This window comes from Temnothorax curvispinosus, unplaced genomic scaffold, assembly GCF_003070985.1.
Source record: "Temnothorax curvispinosus isolate PA1 unplaced genomic scaffold, ASM307098v1 QBEX01013620.1, whole genome shotgun sequence".
In the NCBI taxonomy this organism is placed as follows: domain Eukaryota; kingdom Metazoa; phylum Arthropoda; class Insecta; order Hymenoptera; family Formicidae; genus Temnothorax; species Temnothorax curvispinosus.
Window position 1 is genome coordinate 249801 of NW_020223400.1, and position 19221 is coordinate 269021.

Sequence of the window (19221 nt, forward strand, 5' to 3'; positions counted from 1 at the left end):
ACACATTTCAACACTTTCACTGTCGACACGAAATCAATAAATTTCATGCAGATACAATTCTCAATTATTTAAACTAAGATTATAGCTAAATTATACCAATAGCAAAATAAAAGTATACATTGAGTATATTCTCAATTCTCAATTCATACTTTACATGTATATATGTATACAAAAGTATACATCATAAATTATTATTTTTACTATACAAAAAAATTCTTTAGCAATATTTCTTTACAAAGCATCAACAACTAAAAAATAATCGCCATCAAATCTACAAACATCTTTTTTGTCAAAGTTTTTCAATAAGTCTTTTTTTCTTTTTACATATTCTCGATGCAAATAATGTTTTTATCTTTTCTACGATATTTATTTTATAAATATTATTAGAAATGTACAATTTGAATACATCTTTTTTAGAAGTCCTCCAGTAAGTTTCTCTCTAACTCTTTTAAATATTTTCGAAGTAAATAATATTTTTTTCTTTTCGACAATATTTGTTCTGTAAATATTGTTAAGAATGTGTAATTTGTATGTATGTGTATATATAAATATATTGATCTGATATATCTATCTTTCAATTTGAAAAGATATATCTTGTTTAATGTCCTTTTTATATATGAAGGAATAAATTTTCAATATTTAAACGTGACATAAATACGAATAAATTCGAATCTTTAATTACAAAAAAACTTTACAGTTTTTGCCACGTATCCATTAATAATGATGCAAATGATGTGTTTACAATGCAGGTGAGATAGCGTGATGGTTTCCATATTAATCGAGCAGACACCTCGGTTCGGCTACCATGTAATCTAAGAAATAAGAAGGCGATGAGCCGTGAGATGCACTTTCGTCTACGATTCCGACACTCGACGCTTCCCCATGCTCATAGGATAAGCCAATTCTCGCTATCGTGATTCAAAGTTTCTAATGGCTTCTTCGCGCCGTTAAAATTTCAGATCTCAGATTTCACCAATAATTCCCGATAGATATATAATAACGATACTCTAACGGAATGACATTATTCTGCAGTGCTTAATCGTTTTAATCGCTTTGTTTAACACGATATATGTCGGAAAATACCGCTAATCACATTTAGCCTTGCTCGCCTCAGTAAAAATCTAACAATAAGCTCGCTTTTAAAATATAAGTCACCGTGATATAACCAAGGATCAATTGTTCGTGAATCGAGAAACGGTGTATTACAAATTATTCTCAAACTTTTAATATAATACTTTGCGATACCAACTCGTACTGCAACGCTCCCATCGCGCATTCGAAACTCCAGTCGTCCCGCGCCCTTTATTTGCATTAGGATAAGGCCGGATGCAGTTATCAAATTTGCAGATAAGAAAGCGGTGTGAGCGCGAGAGGCGTTTTTCGTATTTATAATATTTGATGTCGTCTCTCTCTCGTCTCGACGTGCCAGGTATATATCAACCATTGAGCGTTCGTTTGGCGAAGTTCCTCGAAGGATGCCTATAGGTAGAAACCTTAGGTAGAGACAGCGCGGCCATTCATGTACCTCCGTATAACTGGTCGTCCACAACTTAAGGACAAAAATGCAAAAGGCACCGCTTTTAAATGCTATTTAGAACTCCTCCGGGAATAGATTGGTCAATGGTCAGTTCCAAGGCAATTCTTTTGCCCGTCCATTTTTTCTATCCTTTGTCCATGTTATCGGTATGTCGAAGAAATCTCTCACGCTCAAAATACTTTGGCAAAAAAATCTTCCGTTTTACCTTTTATTCGGTCGTCCTAAGCAAACTTTTATGCGACCTTTCGTGCTTCAAAATTCAAAAGAAAGCAACGAAAAAAATGTATGTTTTCAAACTCGCCAATGTAAAAGTATTAGCTATAAGTTGGAAGGATTTTTCTTCTGAAGAATAACGTGCGTTTGTAGGAATTTATTTCAGAAAATAAATTAAAAGAACGAATTACAACGAATTGTAACTAGCAACCAACTTGACAATGTTATGAAAAATATTAATATCTATACGTGTTAGAAAATGTGTTTAGAACATTACGATGATATATTTGAGCTGTTAATATAATAAAATAATTCTATAACGTAAAATGTGTAAATTTTATATAATTAAAGTAATAAGAGAGTAATAAAACTATTTGATATTAAAGATTTTATTCTTGACAGATAAACGCATCTACGGATTAAGAACACGTAAGCATACTCTTCTGAACACATAGTAATCACGCTGTGTGTTTAACAGATATAGCTTCCGGCGTTCATCTCAAAATTCCGATCTTATTCAAACCAGTTAGTCGATAGAAACGACAGCGGCCGCAGTAATAAATCATCGAGCGCGAGATTAAATCGTTTACAAAATTGCCCTGTACGGTATGCCGCTCCTTCAAATAAACGATGACCTAAGCATTTAGCGGACTTAACCGAAATGACCGGTACTATTTCGTATATTAGACTGACTGACATACTATCGAACTGTAACTATCGATCACAGCCAAACTATTGATTTATATGTTATTTAACGAACAGATCCGTTTTCATTATATGCTATTTAACGAGGAGAACCTCACTAGACTTTTCTGAAGCAACGGAAATACACCCGATAGAGAAGTAACAATGCTAGATTAAATTAAATTCTAAATTAAATTAAATTCGAAGTATTTCAATTTCTTAAATATTATCTTTCAATTAAATATCTAGAGAATATCTAACGAGATGGGAAAAGAGACGCGCGTAACAGGCCATTACGATTTTGCATAAAATTATAAGATATTGTTTGCATGATGAAGATCTAATTCAATTTAAAATTACGTCGAGTACAGAAGTCTAAATAGCAGAGACAGCAGAGATACTTTTATTTTACAATGGAGTTAATCTTCCACCATATTGGAGCTCTGTTGTTTGCTTTACCGCGTGTCAGCCGCTTGTAAAATTCGACGTGAGCCATATTCGTGCCAAAAATATCCGATTTTCCGCTTATGAATTGACGTTCATTAGCTTGACGCCACCAGCGGTTTATAGCTGTCCTAAAAGTAGAATGAGGGGACAGGATCCTCGGAGATTATTGACCTAGGTTCTCGTAATCTGGAGCATGACGGCTTCTCTCTTTCGTTTCCTTTCTCTTCTTCCTCCTCTCCCCCCCCCCCTTCGGTCCCTTTTTCTCTCTCTCTCTTTCTTCTCGCTACATCGATGGATCATGGACCGATTATTTCGATGTCACATCATAATGCGAGGATCTAGTCCCTCCGTCACTGAATCTCCTCGCTTGTATAAGGATTACAAAACGGTTCAAAATTTATCGCGACGAATATTTTCTCGTTTTCTGTAGGACGCGGAACTTACCGAAACCAGTTTGAGTGACGGGACCGATATCGTTGATCTTATATTTTATGTACTTCCGTATTATATCTTCACGCTTTATTTTAGTTTCTGAGAACTGTGTTGCATTTCTATTTACACCTGTTGCATTTCTTCGTTCTATTTGAAGTTTCTGTTTAAAAAGAATATGTGACGCGACGTGACTTTTGATCTTTCTCTCTCGCCCTTTTTCCCTTTTTTTATTTCTATCATTCTCAGGATTCCACGAACGCGATCTGTCGTCGGCCACCTGATAACGCGGCACCGGTTACAAGCGACTTTATACCGAGAACCGCTGACGCTGCACTTACCTAACGTTTCCGGACACAAACGGCATTATTCCCACGCGAGTATCGACGAAGGCGAGGACGAAGGCGTACTGGCTTTCTTTTCCATGCGGAAATCTGAATCTGTGATTAAGCAAAGTTTCCTTATCTAATTTTTGACAGGTAATATATTCGCGTGGGAGGGAAAGTATCGATAAGTACTACGACTCGTTGACAGCAATAAATGCAAACATCCGGCACGGATGTTAAATGCTAATTACGCAAACGTTGGAATATGGCATTTGCATTTTTTCCAATCTCGCAGACGCGAAAAGCAATCGTGTTCAGTGAAGCTTAGTCCATCACGCGTCCGCGATGGAAATATTATAAAAGTACTGATTTGATGTAAACTTTGACAATAATGTCCGGTTCTGATCTTTTTCTCGGACGGCAGAAAAAAAAGTGAACGGGTAAAACCTTTAGACCCTTTAGAATCGAATAAACGCACGCGATCACAGATTGATAACGGTCGTGCGAGAAACTGTTCATTATTTTGCTTGTAGTTCTGATTGTTCTTTAATTCGCAATTCGTTCTTTTCTTCTGCGCGTGGTTCTCATGGACATATGCATATTCCGGATCTCAGATATGCATTAAGCGTACGTGTGCGAATGGGATATGCAACGATACCGATGTACTAAAGGCGTCTATGTTAAGAGCTTTACGCATACATGCATATGATGCTCGTTTAATTGTATGACACAATTGGTCAAGAAACTTTAAGACTATCCTGGCATTCTTGAACAGATACTAGCTAAATAATAGACCTGTTCGTTTTAGCTAAATCTGCAGTTCATTTTTCTTCTTTTTCTTTTCACGTTGGAGATAGAAGTTTTTCTATTCACGTTAAAACGAACAGGTCTAATAGCTGTATAGTAACCGAAAATGAAGGGAAATGTCGTTTTTCACTTTCCATGTGAAGGAAAGGATTGCCACGCCTCTTTCGTTGGCATTGAAAAAATCTTCAGCTTATTTCACTCGCCGAATAGTTCCGGCTCGCCGAATAGTTCCGAATTTTAGAACGTGCCGGCCCGCCTTCGCCCCCCTCCCTCCCGCGTTCGGACTTCAGCGTATGATTACGAACGATATCATTAAAAATAACCTTTCATCAAAAGTGCTTACGAGGGCATCACGATCTCGTGCCCGGATATAGTTGCTTCGGAATGATTATCACAAAGTACCACCATTTGCATAATTAGGAATAATCACGCGAGATTAACTGTCAAGATTGTCAGTTCGCGACGTGTCTTCATTAGCATATTCCTCGCGATGAAAAACGCTCGGTGCTCCTCACATTCCCTCCCTCCCTCCCCCTCGTCCCCTCTGGTCCCTTTCTTCTTTCTTTTTGTCTGCTCGCGTGCGCGTTACAATGCTTTTCACATTTCAGCGCGATCGCGATATATCGGAAGCGAAGCAAAGCTTCCGAGTAGAAGGAAGTTTACTGCAGTACTGATTATTTTCCACACGATTGCCTCGCAACACGAATTCAATTTCACCGATCTTAATTGTTATTCTACCTAGCACGAGCGAAATACCGATACGAATAATTTCTCGCTCCCCGTTGTGAATAAAACGATCTGCAGAGTATTTAAATATCTCTTTACGATCCTATGGAAAAAAATCTAATTCTTGTAGTACAAATAAATATTTGGAAAAAAATGATATATGTATATATACGATTTTTACTGATTTTTTCTCTCGACTTCTATCATTATTCTGTCTAACTGCTCATTCTGTCTTAACCGCTCTCATATTCGTTACAAAATATAATTCGTTCGATTATATTCTTGTCTTGGGCGTCCATTCTTGTGTCGACGCGCACATGACGCGAAGTTACAAGTCACATACTAAATATACGTGTTTGTATTATAATTACAAATTAATTATAGTTATTTTCCTTGGGTTTGTCCTAAGATTACGATCTAAGAAGGGGACGGGAAATTACTCACTATAGGGTTAATTGACCGAGACTGTTGGCGCGGCCTGTTTCTAGATACGAATTGCAATCGGCCAAAGCAGCGGACGTATATACGTGTCCAATCTTTTCCAGTAGTCACGCATGCGGAAAATGCGGCGGAACGAGATTTGGAAAAGATTTTTCACAGCAGGCAAAAGGCGTGAGCCTTGAAGGGTTAATCGCTGAACTCGGAGCATTAGTCTTAGCAGCTAAGCAGACCGTTATCATCCAAGTTAATCGCCGATTAATTTTCGTCAGAACCCGCCGCCGCCGCCGCCGCCGCGCCGTGCCGGCGAAATTCAAGATCCGATCGAAGGTCTCTCTCCTGGCTCGTAAAGAACCTCGGACCGACGGGCCAGGTGCGGCTCCGGACCCACGAGGGGAAAAGAAAGAACCAGTTTTTTTAGGGGTCTCCTTTCTTTCAATTCGACGCGACGAAGGGCACCGCGTTACCTTGCACGCACGCTCGTTCGCTCGTTTCGCCATATATCGCTTTTCGCGTGCGAACAGTGGGAAAGTTTCACGGTGACACGTCAATCTCGAATCTGCCAATGATTCAATCCAGCCGATTTTTTTCAAATTCTTGTTAGAAGATGATGACAACGGTGAAGTTATTCGTGGAACCGAAAGCAAATTTTAATATAGCTCGTCTAACAAAGAACCGTTAAAACATGAATCGATTTATTAATTTATTACACGTGACAATTTTTGCATTGCCGTATAAATAAAATTACGTTATATATTATATACTATGTATTTTATGACATTATATATTTTAAATGCTTTAACAATTGATAGATCTCTAACAGCTGTAAGAAGCTGTATATGTGATACATGCCTTTAAAGTCCACTCCGCGGTACGACGGATCGCTTTTTACACTGATACCGTTTTATTTATCCGCATTGCTGTAACGAGCTCGTTCTGGTCAACTGGGACGAGCCGATTACGGACTAATTAAGCCGCGCAGCACGAAATCTCCGTCGCGATCCCCGAAATTTCTTCAGCGAAATCTCGTAAACGACCGCGGCAATTTCACGCCGCTCGTTTAGCTTTCATTACGGCACTTCAGCCCAATATATTATAGTGAAGCATTAAGATCGGTATGCAGTATATACGATATTTAGTCTGTCAGCAATTGTCAGTATTGAAAATCTATAATACATTTGACGTAAAATATAGAAAAATATAGATTTTCAGTACTGACAGTGAAGAATATCGGAATTCAGCCTGTATACCGTATGTACTGCACAAAATTTTTTTCCTTTGCTTTTCCGCCTCTCTACCTTCGTTCGCTTTCTCTTTTTCGAAAAATTATCCCGAAGAAATCCCCACACCTGGGCTATGGGTCCTGAAAGAACAGTTCGAAAAAGATTAACTGTAGGACTATCTAGAAAGCCAGGAAAGATTTTACCTAACTTTATGATAAATCTTTTTCGCATGGTCTTTTCAAATCTTCACGTTTTCCGCTTTGAAGTCTGAAACTTTGAAGAGAGAAACTTTTAAAATTTTTTCGTTTCTATGATGTTTTCCCTTCGGCTTATAGACTTCCGAAGAAGAATACCATACAGATCGATGGTATTCTTTTCTTATATTTCTTCTAAGAAAACCTTGAAAACTTTACTTTTGCTATTAGTAACGATACTGGCAGCTAGCATGAGGATCAGGTTGCCGGAAAATCGTTTCTTGTTTCTGACAATATTTTGTAACGAACTGAATAAATGTGCGAAAGTGAAATTTTGAATTTTTGAGGTATATTTATACAACATATAAAGAGTAGAAAAAAATATTTTTTATTAACAAATGTTTATATAAATATACAATATATGTATATAGTTTAAGTATACTCCGCTTTTTTTTGGTCGTCGTTTTGCAATAATATCTCGGCTCTCGGTGGTCAAAATTTTACTTTCGCATATTTATTCAGTTTGTCATGCACAAAGTATTGTCAAAAACAAGCACGATTTTGCGACAATCTGATTGTGTCTAAATTGTGACTAGAAAACTAGGAATAAAAATTAATGTGACTTAGAATTATAAATATTGCGCATTATAGCTCTGCAAAAATTTTTCTTTGCATTTATTCACACATTTACGGATATAATCGATGTAACAGTTGTTACTTTTTGAATAAACTCTGTAGTGCGAGGGGGTTGTGAGGAGTCAATGACCCCCTGCCGTCGTTTGGTGCTAATCGAGTCTCTTGGGCGCGGTCACGAAACTTCCGGAAGATGAGCGACGCGCGAGCGTCCTCGTTCCTTCTTTCTCTCGCCTCTCCTTTCCCTCTCTTCAACGTAACGCGACGCGGCGCGCATGGACGCGGTGCTTCCTTCACGTCTGCATACGAAACGCGAAAGGACAGTGCATACGCACAAGCCGACGGTAGGTAGGACGCGCAACGTATTTTTGCAGGACGCCGTCACGTTCTCCTCTCGCAAACTGTCCCTCCTCTGCGATCCCATACATCCTTCCCTCCTCCCGACTCCTCGCGCGACTCCGTTCCGTCCTTTATCCTCGCGGAGGACAGCCTCTCCTTTTTATCCCTTATCCTTTATTCTTTATCCTTTATATCCCGGTCTGCCTAGGCAGGCAGACGCGAGTGCCCCGAATGGCATAATGCATCGCGAACTGGTTTCTTACCGACTCGCAGTGTGTCTCATTTTTCCCATTGGTCCCGAATTGCGCCACGCATGGTTTCCTCTTCCTCCTCCGTGTGTGTATATGTGTGTGTGTGTGCGCGTGTGCGTGTCTCCCGTCCCTTTTTCACCTTCTCTGTTCTTGTCCTTCACTTCCTTACCAGGCCCGCTCCCTTCCTCTCTTCCTCTCTCTCTCCGTGCGGTGGTACGCGCCCGATAAAAGAGTCTAGACCGACACCTGTGTGCGGCCTCGGACACAATCGCCTCTCTTTTTCCCTCTCGATCCTTCGACCCTCTTCCTTCTTCTTCCCTCTACGGACGTCTAGTCCTGCCGCTTCCCACCTTACACCCCATTTGTTTTCTCAAGCGTCGCCCTTGGCCATCGCGAACCGCCGCGCCGCGCGCCGCCGACCAACGTCGCTGCGTCAAGATGCATTTCACCCCGGAACTGCATTTTGCATACGCGTCCTCGCGGCCGGATGGAAGAGAGTCGTTGAGATCTCTCGGTGGCCTGTCCATGTGAAAGATCGGTGGAGGATGAAATAAGAGGCGAGAGGATGACGACCGTAGACGGCATATGAACGCTACTTGTATTGCGATACGCGCCCGTTATCTGATGCGATTCTCTTTTTCTTTTTATTCATTTATTTACTCAGGCGTCAGTTATTCAGCGCTCGAGTATTAATCCCTTCAAGCGGGTAAATATCTGATTGTACGATCTTTAAATATTTGATTATGTCGAGCGTTATTTTAGATGCCATATTAACCAAGATTTTTTCAGTCGGAGCCATCTCTCAAATTTACTTAATGTTTATCATTAAACTTCTTGTTAACTAAATCCTAAGTAAAAACTCTGTTGATCGAAAATTCGACGATATTGAATATTTTTAAGAATAGCCAAAAATGTATACTGAAAATATTTATTAATCTCTCGTTTATTACTATATTATTATATAATTATCTTTCTCATTTTATAAACAGCAAATATTCCAGAAAAAAAGTTTTACTACAAAAATTATATACGTACACACATAAGATTTTTTTGCTTTATAGAATATCATTTTAAATTTATTTTTGTAATTTCGTTAAATTTATGACAAGATACATTTAAAATAAAATAATTCATTTATAAACCTTTGTACTTTCGAGGCTTGTTTCGCCATTTTATTTGAATTGTATGTAATTCTTGAACTTATTGATACAAGAGACAAACTGCAAGAAGAAAACCTGCCTACTAATTTTATTGACTGCCGCTTCAAGGTTACACCATAAGCAGAAAGCTGTATTTACCTTACTGTTTAACGTTTCTAAAGACGCACAGATGCTCCTCCCGATCTTTTTCGGATTCTCTCGTCCGTCTTCTCGCGAAAATTCCCACGATCAATATTGTAAGAAGCCGACGATTGCCAATCGGCTCAATGTAACCCGCAAAATTGCCACTTCCGGCGAGACGCGTCCGCGATTGTGTGTGTCTGCCGCTCGGTTTGGGAATAGTAAACGCCACACATTTAACTACGCTTTTACACCGCAGCCCGGATTACACAACTCTTCTTCTTTGTAACCTCGGAGTCCCTCGAAGTGCCAGGGTCACTCGCGCGAATCACATCATTTAACGAAGCAGGATACACCGTTGGCAAGATCAAGATCGCGGGCGACTTAATTGGCTAATTAATAGAGGGAGGCCCCAATTACAGACCTAGGTAACACGGTTTTTAGGCACTCTCCCCTTATTCGTTATAAGCATCGCGCTTATTAGCCTTTTTCTTCTCGGCTTTTTGTTTCGAATCGGGCTATTTAAAAATCTTATTCTACTTGTTATGTTCCACTCTTTACTGTCTGTTACATACAAGTATATATTCCAGTATATTTTAATTATACCTACTTCTGTAAATTCTATCAATATATGTACAATATATATACTCCTGGCTTTTCTTTTATTTGTGCGTTTTAAACGCTTGAGATTAAATTAAGATAATTGTTTGAAGAGATATTCTCCGAAAATTAAATTAAAAATTTCTTTTATTTTTTGTGATATCGCTATATTTTTATACATTACCGTGATACGCTTCACCCAAGCGATTACCGAAAAGTTAAGCCGTTTTTACAGTAATTAAAACAATACAACCCGACGCTATTGTTTATAAGCTCTTTGGGGTAATCGAGCGATTCTGGATTCCTACAGAAAATTTCGAGGACAGGTAGAGCGTTCCTTTGTATGAAATTGTCGGCGTCCCTTACTCGGATGTGAAACCAGTCGACTGCTTCTGCTCATTCCTGCATTCATTTATCCTCATTCATTGCCGTGGCGAGTCTTCACGGCGTAATTAAGGTATAAATTTTAACAGGATAACGACGGGTAGTTTGAGTTTCGATCGGAAACACCCGTCGTAATCGGCTTGATATATTGACACTGAAAACACTTCGAACAAATATATTAATGCAGCTATCTCATTTGTACATTTTATATAATCATCATATGCAATTTATTTAAATATAAGTTTACCAAAAATAATGAGTATAAAATTAAATATATAAAATAAAACATAACAGCAATTTTTCACAAATAAAAAATATTGGATTAAGTTTACATATTTATATATTTGTTATATATTTTTAATATCAATAATAGGGCAAACTCTGGAAAGGTGGCCATAGAGGAAAGATGGCCAACCTATGTTCTTTCAATCTAGCTCGCCATGAAACATTGAATGAACATGGGTTGGTGGCCATCTTTCCTCTATGGTTATCTTATTTGAGTTTACCCTATGAAGAAATTATAAATTCAACATAAAAAATCTCGAAGCAAACTTTTTTTCCGATACTTAAAATATAAAGTTACAATGAATTCTCCTGCCGCGCATTTTCAGCATTCATACATTATCGGCCGTGTACATGAATGTCGTGTGCATGTATAGAACGACATTCTAACGTACGTTACTCTGTTAATACGCACGTCAGGTTGCGGTTACATTCTTGTACAAAATTACACGCAAAACGAAACGCGGACGCCTGATGTTTAACCGTAATTGCCGTTTAACCGGGACGCATATGAATATTCTTCCGATGCGCCGTCACAAGGTTTTAATTTCTTGACAATGCGCAGGAATTTATGCAACAAAGATAATATCGTAATATCGAGGCGGGGAAAGGAAAAAAAAAAAAGATTATAGGGAGGAAACAATAACGCACGCGGAGCGGAAATATTAAGTGGCACTCGCGCGACCCTTACCCTACACGCACGTCTTGGGTTGCGTGTCGTGTTTCCACAGTAGTTTACGGTACAGATACAATCGTCTTCTTAGCGATGAAACGTTTTACAAATTAGGTAACCACGTCAATGCATAGATTTTGGAGCATGTAAATACGCCCGATATCATAGAAGAGGTATTTTATGTTGGAACACGCTCATTTTTGGTTTCTGTTCGATTACCGATCATCAGCATATGCTGAATATTCTGACGTGAATTTTAAATTTAATCGTTATTGATACCGCGAAAAATTTCCTCGCGCACACCTACTTCCTTTTTCGTACAAGATTCTCGTTTGAAGAAAGATGTTAATTTAAGCCTTGCGACGTAATGTCACACGACATTTCATTATCGAGCGTGTCGTGTACATATTTCTGAAGACAGGTAGCCTCTCAATACGCATTTTACGCTCGATTTTCTTTTTCGGTCGGGAGCCAAGATAGGAACGCGCGTATCGTGAGTCTATTAACATATAAACTTTAACGAGAGTAGCGTGGGGGCCCAATTAACTTCGGCGATGGCATTCCAGCGGACCGTATCCATCCCGAAATTACAGGTTTACCAGGAACTGTTCAAGGCGCTGTTCCATGTGCATCCTCCTCTGCCTTGCGACTTTTAAAAACGACCCACGGGCCTCTAATCTCGCAACTCGAGAACCACCGGTTCTCTCGATTGCGTGTTATCGGCTCAGCGAGGCGTGGAGAACTAGAAACCACGCAGCTTATCGATATCAATAAATCCGCATGTCTCCGCTAAGTAGGCTCTCTCTCCTTCTCGCAGGATTTTTTTTCAAATGTAGAAAGTGAAAATACTTTTACATCATTGCACCGTTTTTTTTTCTTATTAGAGAAATTAGTAAAAGTTGCAGAGAGCATATGATATACATTTAATATTTATCAAAAATATTACACAAGCAGCGGGGGCTTCGCGTTAAAAGGGTTTCAAACACGGCATATAAGAAAATTTCTCTCCGAGAAAGATTAACAATAAAATAATAAAGTTTCTAAGCAGTTTGATATATTTTGCTAAAAGAATGTTATGAAACAGTTTGGAAATTTTGTCGCGCACAAAGTCGCTGATAAAATGATGCAAGTTTTAAATTGCTTTTTATTCTTTCCTCAGATTAGATATACCGTAATTCCCCCCAAAGCTTACAAACGGCGTAGTAGACGCTACACAGTCGAAATTTATGCTTGTTTGCCTGATATGTGTAGGACAGATTTACATACATATATAAACAGATATACGACATTTGACAACTCAGGCTGTGATGATATCTAAATTAGGTAAGGTCTTCCTCTGCGGATCGACTATCACTAGTTTTGTCAAGCTATTGCGAGCAAATCAATCTGCGGATTTTTGATAGCGCCCGAAATTGCGGGCAATAACGCGAGGTTAAAGATTGAAAAATGCAGATAGTTTTGCGCGCATCGGCAAATCGCGTATCAGATTGTTGCTATCCGCGCCAGAACTTGTGTGTCCTTGTAACAGTTTCCAGACCACCGCACAAGATTTGACTGGTCGTAATCTCGAAATTTGGAGATAAGAGGACGGTAATTTCGACTCAACCATGACCAGAGGGGAACGTGAAATTTTGATCGCTCCGATAAGCGCGGCGTTTTTTCAAAAATAGAAGCGAGACTTGTCTGACATTTATATAACGATCTATGTTTTCTTAATTCTTCTAAATTTCCCTTATTAGCAAGTTTTATCATTTTATGGCTCACGAAACAGATAATCGGAATCCATTTAACCAACCTAGCAATCTATAACGTAATGATTTTTGTCTTATTGTACACAATAACTAATGTCATATTTGTTTTAAATTTCGTAGGCTAAGAAATTAATTTGCGTTCTGGTTCACGAAATGCATTAGTTTAATCATTAATGCCATCAGATCGGTTCTACAATATTATAGCATGAATAAAGAAGAAATGTTATCTTTTCTCATTTGCTTATTTAAAATATATAAAATTTTAAATATAATAATAAAATAGAGATAAAACAGAAATTAGTGTCATTTTACGCATTTTTTTCAAACTTTCACTTTCTTATCTCACCCTAAGTTACACCGGTTCTACAATACATCGTCGCTGTCGGATGTAGAAACATAACCGATGAGCCGATAAGAACTCGTTTTCGAAAAAAATTCTCTCATTGGACTATCAGTTGTGTTCCAACATCCGACAGCGACATACGATATTATATAATTGGCCTTAGGGTGAGATAAGTAAAAGTTTGAAGAAATGACACCAATTTCTGTTTTATCTCTATTTTATTATTATATTTAAAATTATATGTTTTTTAAATAAATAAATAAGAAAAGCTAACATTTCTTCTTTATTCGTGCCATAAAAAAATAGATGAATTAATATGTATATAATTTCTCAGCAGCTCTTATACAAAATAAAGAAAATATACGATTATATCGCAAAGCGTTAAATGGTATCTACAGTCTTTTAAATTTTACTTAAGTGTTACATTAGATCTCTGTACCACCTACCAATATCTTGAAACGTGATATCGCGACGGCGCAGAATGGTGTAAATTAGTCGCAGGTGCAATAATTGTTCTGCCAATACCTTTATCGGCGTTCAGTTTTCAACCTAAACAGATACTGCTCGCGCTTATATCGTTCATCGTTATACTTCTTAAAGATCAAGTCAAATCAAGAAAGTCGGTACGATTATCTTCCGTCACTACTTTCGTCTTACAATTTTTGGACTCGTAATCGTCGCGACTCATATACATACAAGACGCCGCGACTTCTACACGTTATAGTTAAACGCGGGGTTAGAGATTGAAACTTATCGATATTTATGCGCGTATCGCGGGATTACAAGGCCGATTCGTTCTCATTTAGATCCGCCAGCCATTGATCGGGCCAATCTGAAAGAACCCGCGCAATCGCATTCAGCGGCTGATAAAAACTTTCTGTCTGATAAACTTTAATTGCTCGAATCAGTAATCGCGAGAGTCTCGGCTGCTCGTTATCTACCCGCCCACTATCAAACTTTTCAACAATCGTGCTACTTCTTTTCTGTCTCTTTCCTTGCTTTATTTCATCGTCTTCCTATATTATTAAGTATATACCAGGCTAGAGAAAGAGAGAGAGAGGGAGAGAGAGAGAGAGAGAGAGAGAGAGAGAGAGAGAGAGAGAGAGAGAGTGTCTCTGGTTGCGCCAAGCATCTTGAACCGCTGAAATCATTTCTGATATCTTGTTTTATCTTTGTATGTCTCAACAATTTGCGTAGAAAAGCATTTTGGTATTCATTAGGCTGCGCAATACTATTCGGTTTAATCACTTACGTGATCTACCTCAATCTTTTATTCTTTATCTACGAATGTTACGGAAACATATGGTAGATAGTGTGTAGAAAATCATATGCTCTAATATAATAGTAATAGCTAATAGCTCTTTAACATATTATCTATTTATAATATAGATAGTAATTATATACATATATAATTGTTTTATATATATATATATATATATATACTTATAAAATAAATAAGGCAAGTGATATCATCAATCGATTTGTAAAATTAATAAGAATCAATGCTAGTTTAACAGCTAATCTAAAAATTACTTTGCTGTACTATGGCCAAACGACGATTAGTAATAAATTGGTAATAAATTGATCGACATATGTTTATTTCGAACATCGTTATATGACACAGGTGTATATCTTATAAACTTTCTAGCTCGTGACTGTTTACACATGTAGAGTCCATAAAGGAACCATAAATGTTTTTTTCTCTTTAGGAAGTGTATCAGTAGACACGAAAACTTTTTGCGCTACGTGCATTGCTGCGCTATTTCTTTCCCTTTTGCTTCAACATAAAAAACTCGCATTGAGTAGCTGACAAAATGACAAGAACTCTTACCCACGCCGTGCCCGGGACAACTTATGGCTTAATAGGACAAATTTCAGCGCCGACCCTTACAGAAATTTAATACTAGAAGGTAGTGATTAATTACTTATTTTGAGTATTAAAAGTACTTAACAACAGTGCTTTTAATATTCAAAATAAGTAATTAATCATTATCTTTTAGTATACAATTTTTGTAAGGGGAGTGCCGCGCGGTACCATCTCGCTGTGTATGTACGCGCGCTGTAATAAAACAAAGTGCTTCCCGGAGATCCTTGTTTAGTCTCGGCGCGAACAAGAAGGAAACCGACCAATTCCGTAACACCGTAAATCAACTCTAGCATGGCGAAGCACCTTATAATTCAAATGTTTGATAATAGAGCCCAGATTCGTGATTCCCGGTTAAACGTAGACGCGTCTCAGGCAATTTTGCGCGATAATGGCCGCTAATTGGAGCTCCGATTATCGGCGTTTCGGAATTTAGTTAAAATTTGGGTCTCTAGATTCGCTTTAAAGATATTCTATTTACCACATGACAATAATTCAAATTATCGGATCGTTGATTTGATCATTCTTCTGCAAGAATATAATCGAATGTCTTGGTGAGCTTCACGAAATTATCATTCTACAAATGTATACATATTTAAAATGTGACTTAACTAAATAAGGCGCGATGCTCATGTCTAGTCGCTCAGCCCGATAAGATAAGAAGAAAATTTCTTTTCCGTCGAGTATTTACCTTATCTTCGATCTATTCCTGCGACTTATTGCTTATTAATCATCTACAGACAGAAGGTTATGAACAAATAGTAGGACCAAAGATAAGGCACGTATTAGAAATTTTCCAAAGTAATCCGTCTCTCCAGGAACAAGATTTATGATGGGATTATGTTGGCGCCTTTCAGCTACATGGCCGGGATAATGTTACCAGAGCCAACACCGAGAAATCTCGTTAGTCACGCAAATAAAATTTGCTTGAATCGCGCATTCGGGGACGTTTGCACGGGGATCCTGCGCTTCCCGTCGTGAGACGCATTTGAAATTACTGAGGTCTGGCTATCCTCCGTGCGAGTCGTCCGATTCGACTCCTTTCTTCAATTTATCCGAGCTAACGGCAAGCCTGACACAATGAAACAATTTACTCGATCAGTAAAGAACCATCTTGCCGTTTCGTTATTATTCGCGCGTTTACATCAGATAACGTGTACTCTTATATGAAAATTGTATGCGAAAAATACGCTTCAGGTTAATGCATATTCAAATCGATCGTGCTGGTTTTTTTTTTTAGACTCATACCTTTTCTTGCTGTTTCTATAAGGCTGGCGCCCGTAATCCCTCGATATCTCTTGCTGTACGTCCTATTCACCATTCCCCCCGCACGTATCTTTACGCAGGTCAGAAATAGAGGTGCCCCGTTACGAAGAGCGCCTTTGTCGGTCTAAATCTTCTTTCGCATTTCCGGACCATATCGTGTTGCAAAATAGACCCCTTTTCCAAGTATTTCAAAGTAGTCCTTCAAGGTAGTAACGTCCCGAGGGCAGCATATTTCTACCTGAGTCGTCGACTGGAAAGAGAACCTTACAAAGAGAAGTGACAACTATGAACTGCCGAAAGATTCTCTTGCAATTTACGAGGCAACACTGCGCCATCAAGAATCGCGAAAAAAAAATTCTTTCGCCAATATCGCCGTTTTATATCTCCTAATTTGTCAATATTTCTTCATTCTGCCGCCCTTCTCCTCTTATTGCTCCCTCGAGTGAATGACACCGTAAAATGACACCTTGTAAGTTGACATTTTTACGACGCACCTTCTTTCTCATTCGTTTTTCTTTCCTCTCCATTCCGCTGCTGTCACGTATTTTCTTTCGTTGTCTTTTCGAGCGAAAACACTTGTCGAATCTTTCGGGTGGTTGATTTACTTTATTTAGTGTGAAGTGTTATCCTCCCTCTTTCGCCACTTTGTTGATGCAGCGACAAGATCGCCGTTGAGATAAGTGTCAATTTCTGACCACAACGAAGATACCGAAAACTGATGTTTCGGGAACGGCAAGATTTTTGTTCGTGAAAAGAACATGGCAAGAATTGCTTACGCACCTTAATTTTATTATTACAGTTAGCGACAAATTTACTCGAAATTGTTCTTCAATGAATTTGCTCTTCAGTATTATCACAGAGATTATAATACTGTTAGTATTCCTATTACCGCGGATTATATAATATCCGAGAAGAAATATTACACTCGATATAATAAATATTCAAACTATACTTTATATTCTCGTTAATCCAATAATATTGACTATCAGAATGACATGTTAGATACAAACATAAATCCAATTTCTCTATCTTATAAAATTGCATGATTAATTCCCTTTTTTCTCAATTATTAAAAAATTTGTATTACCGAAAGGGATTGCTGTCGCGAATATATTCAAGATTTCTAGTCACTTAATTACGCTTGTCGCAAACAATTGGATGATCCACGAAAAATTCGCATGAAAAATTCGATCCTTTTAAAGTTTAAATGAAAGGTGTTAATACCGTTATCGGTTTTCTTAGTATTATCTAGAGATTAACAACCGGCTCAAACGTTATCACGTAAGAGAGACTCTTATTACTATCTCTGCGTGAATTTGATATATATCTTAAGAATGTTTATTTTGCGATTACGTATAACTTTTTTTATAATATGCGTACGATAAAGCGTTTTTGAAATCTCATCATAACGTAATAATTTTTTCGCGACACGTTGGAAACTCAATACTGTCTTTTCGCTAAAGAGTGACGATGACATACGAATCAAATAAATTGTGTCTACACAATCTTATTTTATAAGTGATTAGATTTTTTTTTCTTAAATCTTAAACAACTTCTCTTTATTGAGAGAAATATATTAGAATGATTTCTTATCGTTAAAATTATTTCTAAACGGCTCTCAAGACCGTAATACCGTTATTTCACATCCTATTCTGTACGCTAAGCCTATTCGATCTTTATGAGCCGCATCGAATGGTTTACTCGTATTTGACTCGTACTCGTCATTGTGCTAAGATATAAATAAACCGGTTTACAGCCCTCTAACTCTAACGTAAGTTCCAAGCCACCCTGTTTTTAATACCTGCTTCATCCCTAACCTAGCTTAATCTTAACTTCATGCTGCTAAAAGATTTGTTTAGAATTTCTTCTTAAAATTTTCAAATGTTAAAGTTGAAAAATTTTTCGGTTTCAAACATTTCAATGCCTTCATTGTTTTTTTTTCCAGGTAATTCGCCCACCTTGAAGTTTTAACAAAAGCGCAGCAGGATGTATAGCACATGGCAGACATCTGAACGAAAGTAGCACCAACAACCATTAGGACCAAAGAATATAATGATTTTTGTAATATTTCTAAAAATGTTCTATTGCGACGAAGGAATTTTCTTCTTTATTCGAAGACATAAAAGAAACTGCTTTGTAATAAGATAAATTTACATGTAAAAATATAATAAAATTAAATTAAAAATTAATAATTATATTAATTTTATTGTTGTATTATTACAGTATTATGTTATTATTAATTTAATTAAATTAATTTCAGGCCTAAAATTGAAAAAAATATATATATACATGCGAAATCGAAGATATATTAAAATAAGAGCGATAATTATTATATGTATGACTTATATTATCAGTAAAATTAATTAGCGCTATTTTTCACGAGAAACATTTATCGGCGAGTATAATTAAACAATCTTATCGAGTGAAGAAAACCATTGTTGCGTTTAAGAATACGGTTGCTTTAAAACTGCGTCTTTACTAGAGTAGGCGAATAGTTTGCGAATAAATAATGAATTATTGTATTTCGGACA

At 37.6% G+C, this 19221-nt stretch overlaps 1 long non-coding RNA gene across 1 annotated transcript in view; it reads left to right on the plus strand.

The window, feature by feature from the left end:
- The window catches only part of LOC112463748, a 256241-nt gene extending 237408 nt beyond the window's left edge, over nucleotides 1-18833 (plus strand). The window contains exon 4 of the long non-coding RNA XR_003041840.1: nucleotides 18636-18833. This is a non-coding gene — a long non-coding RNA (uncharacterized LOC112463748). The remainder of the gene's footprint in view (nucleotides 1-18635) is intronic.
- The last annotated feature ends 388 nt before the right edge of the window (nucleotides 18834-19221 follow it).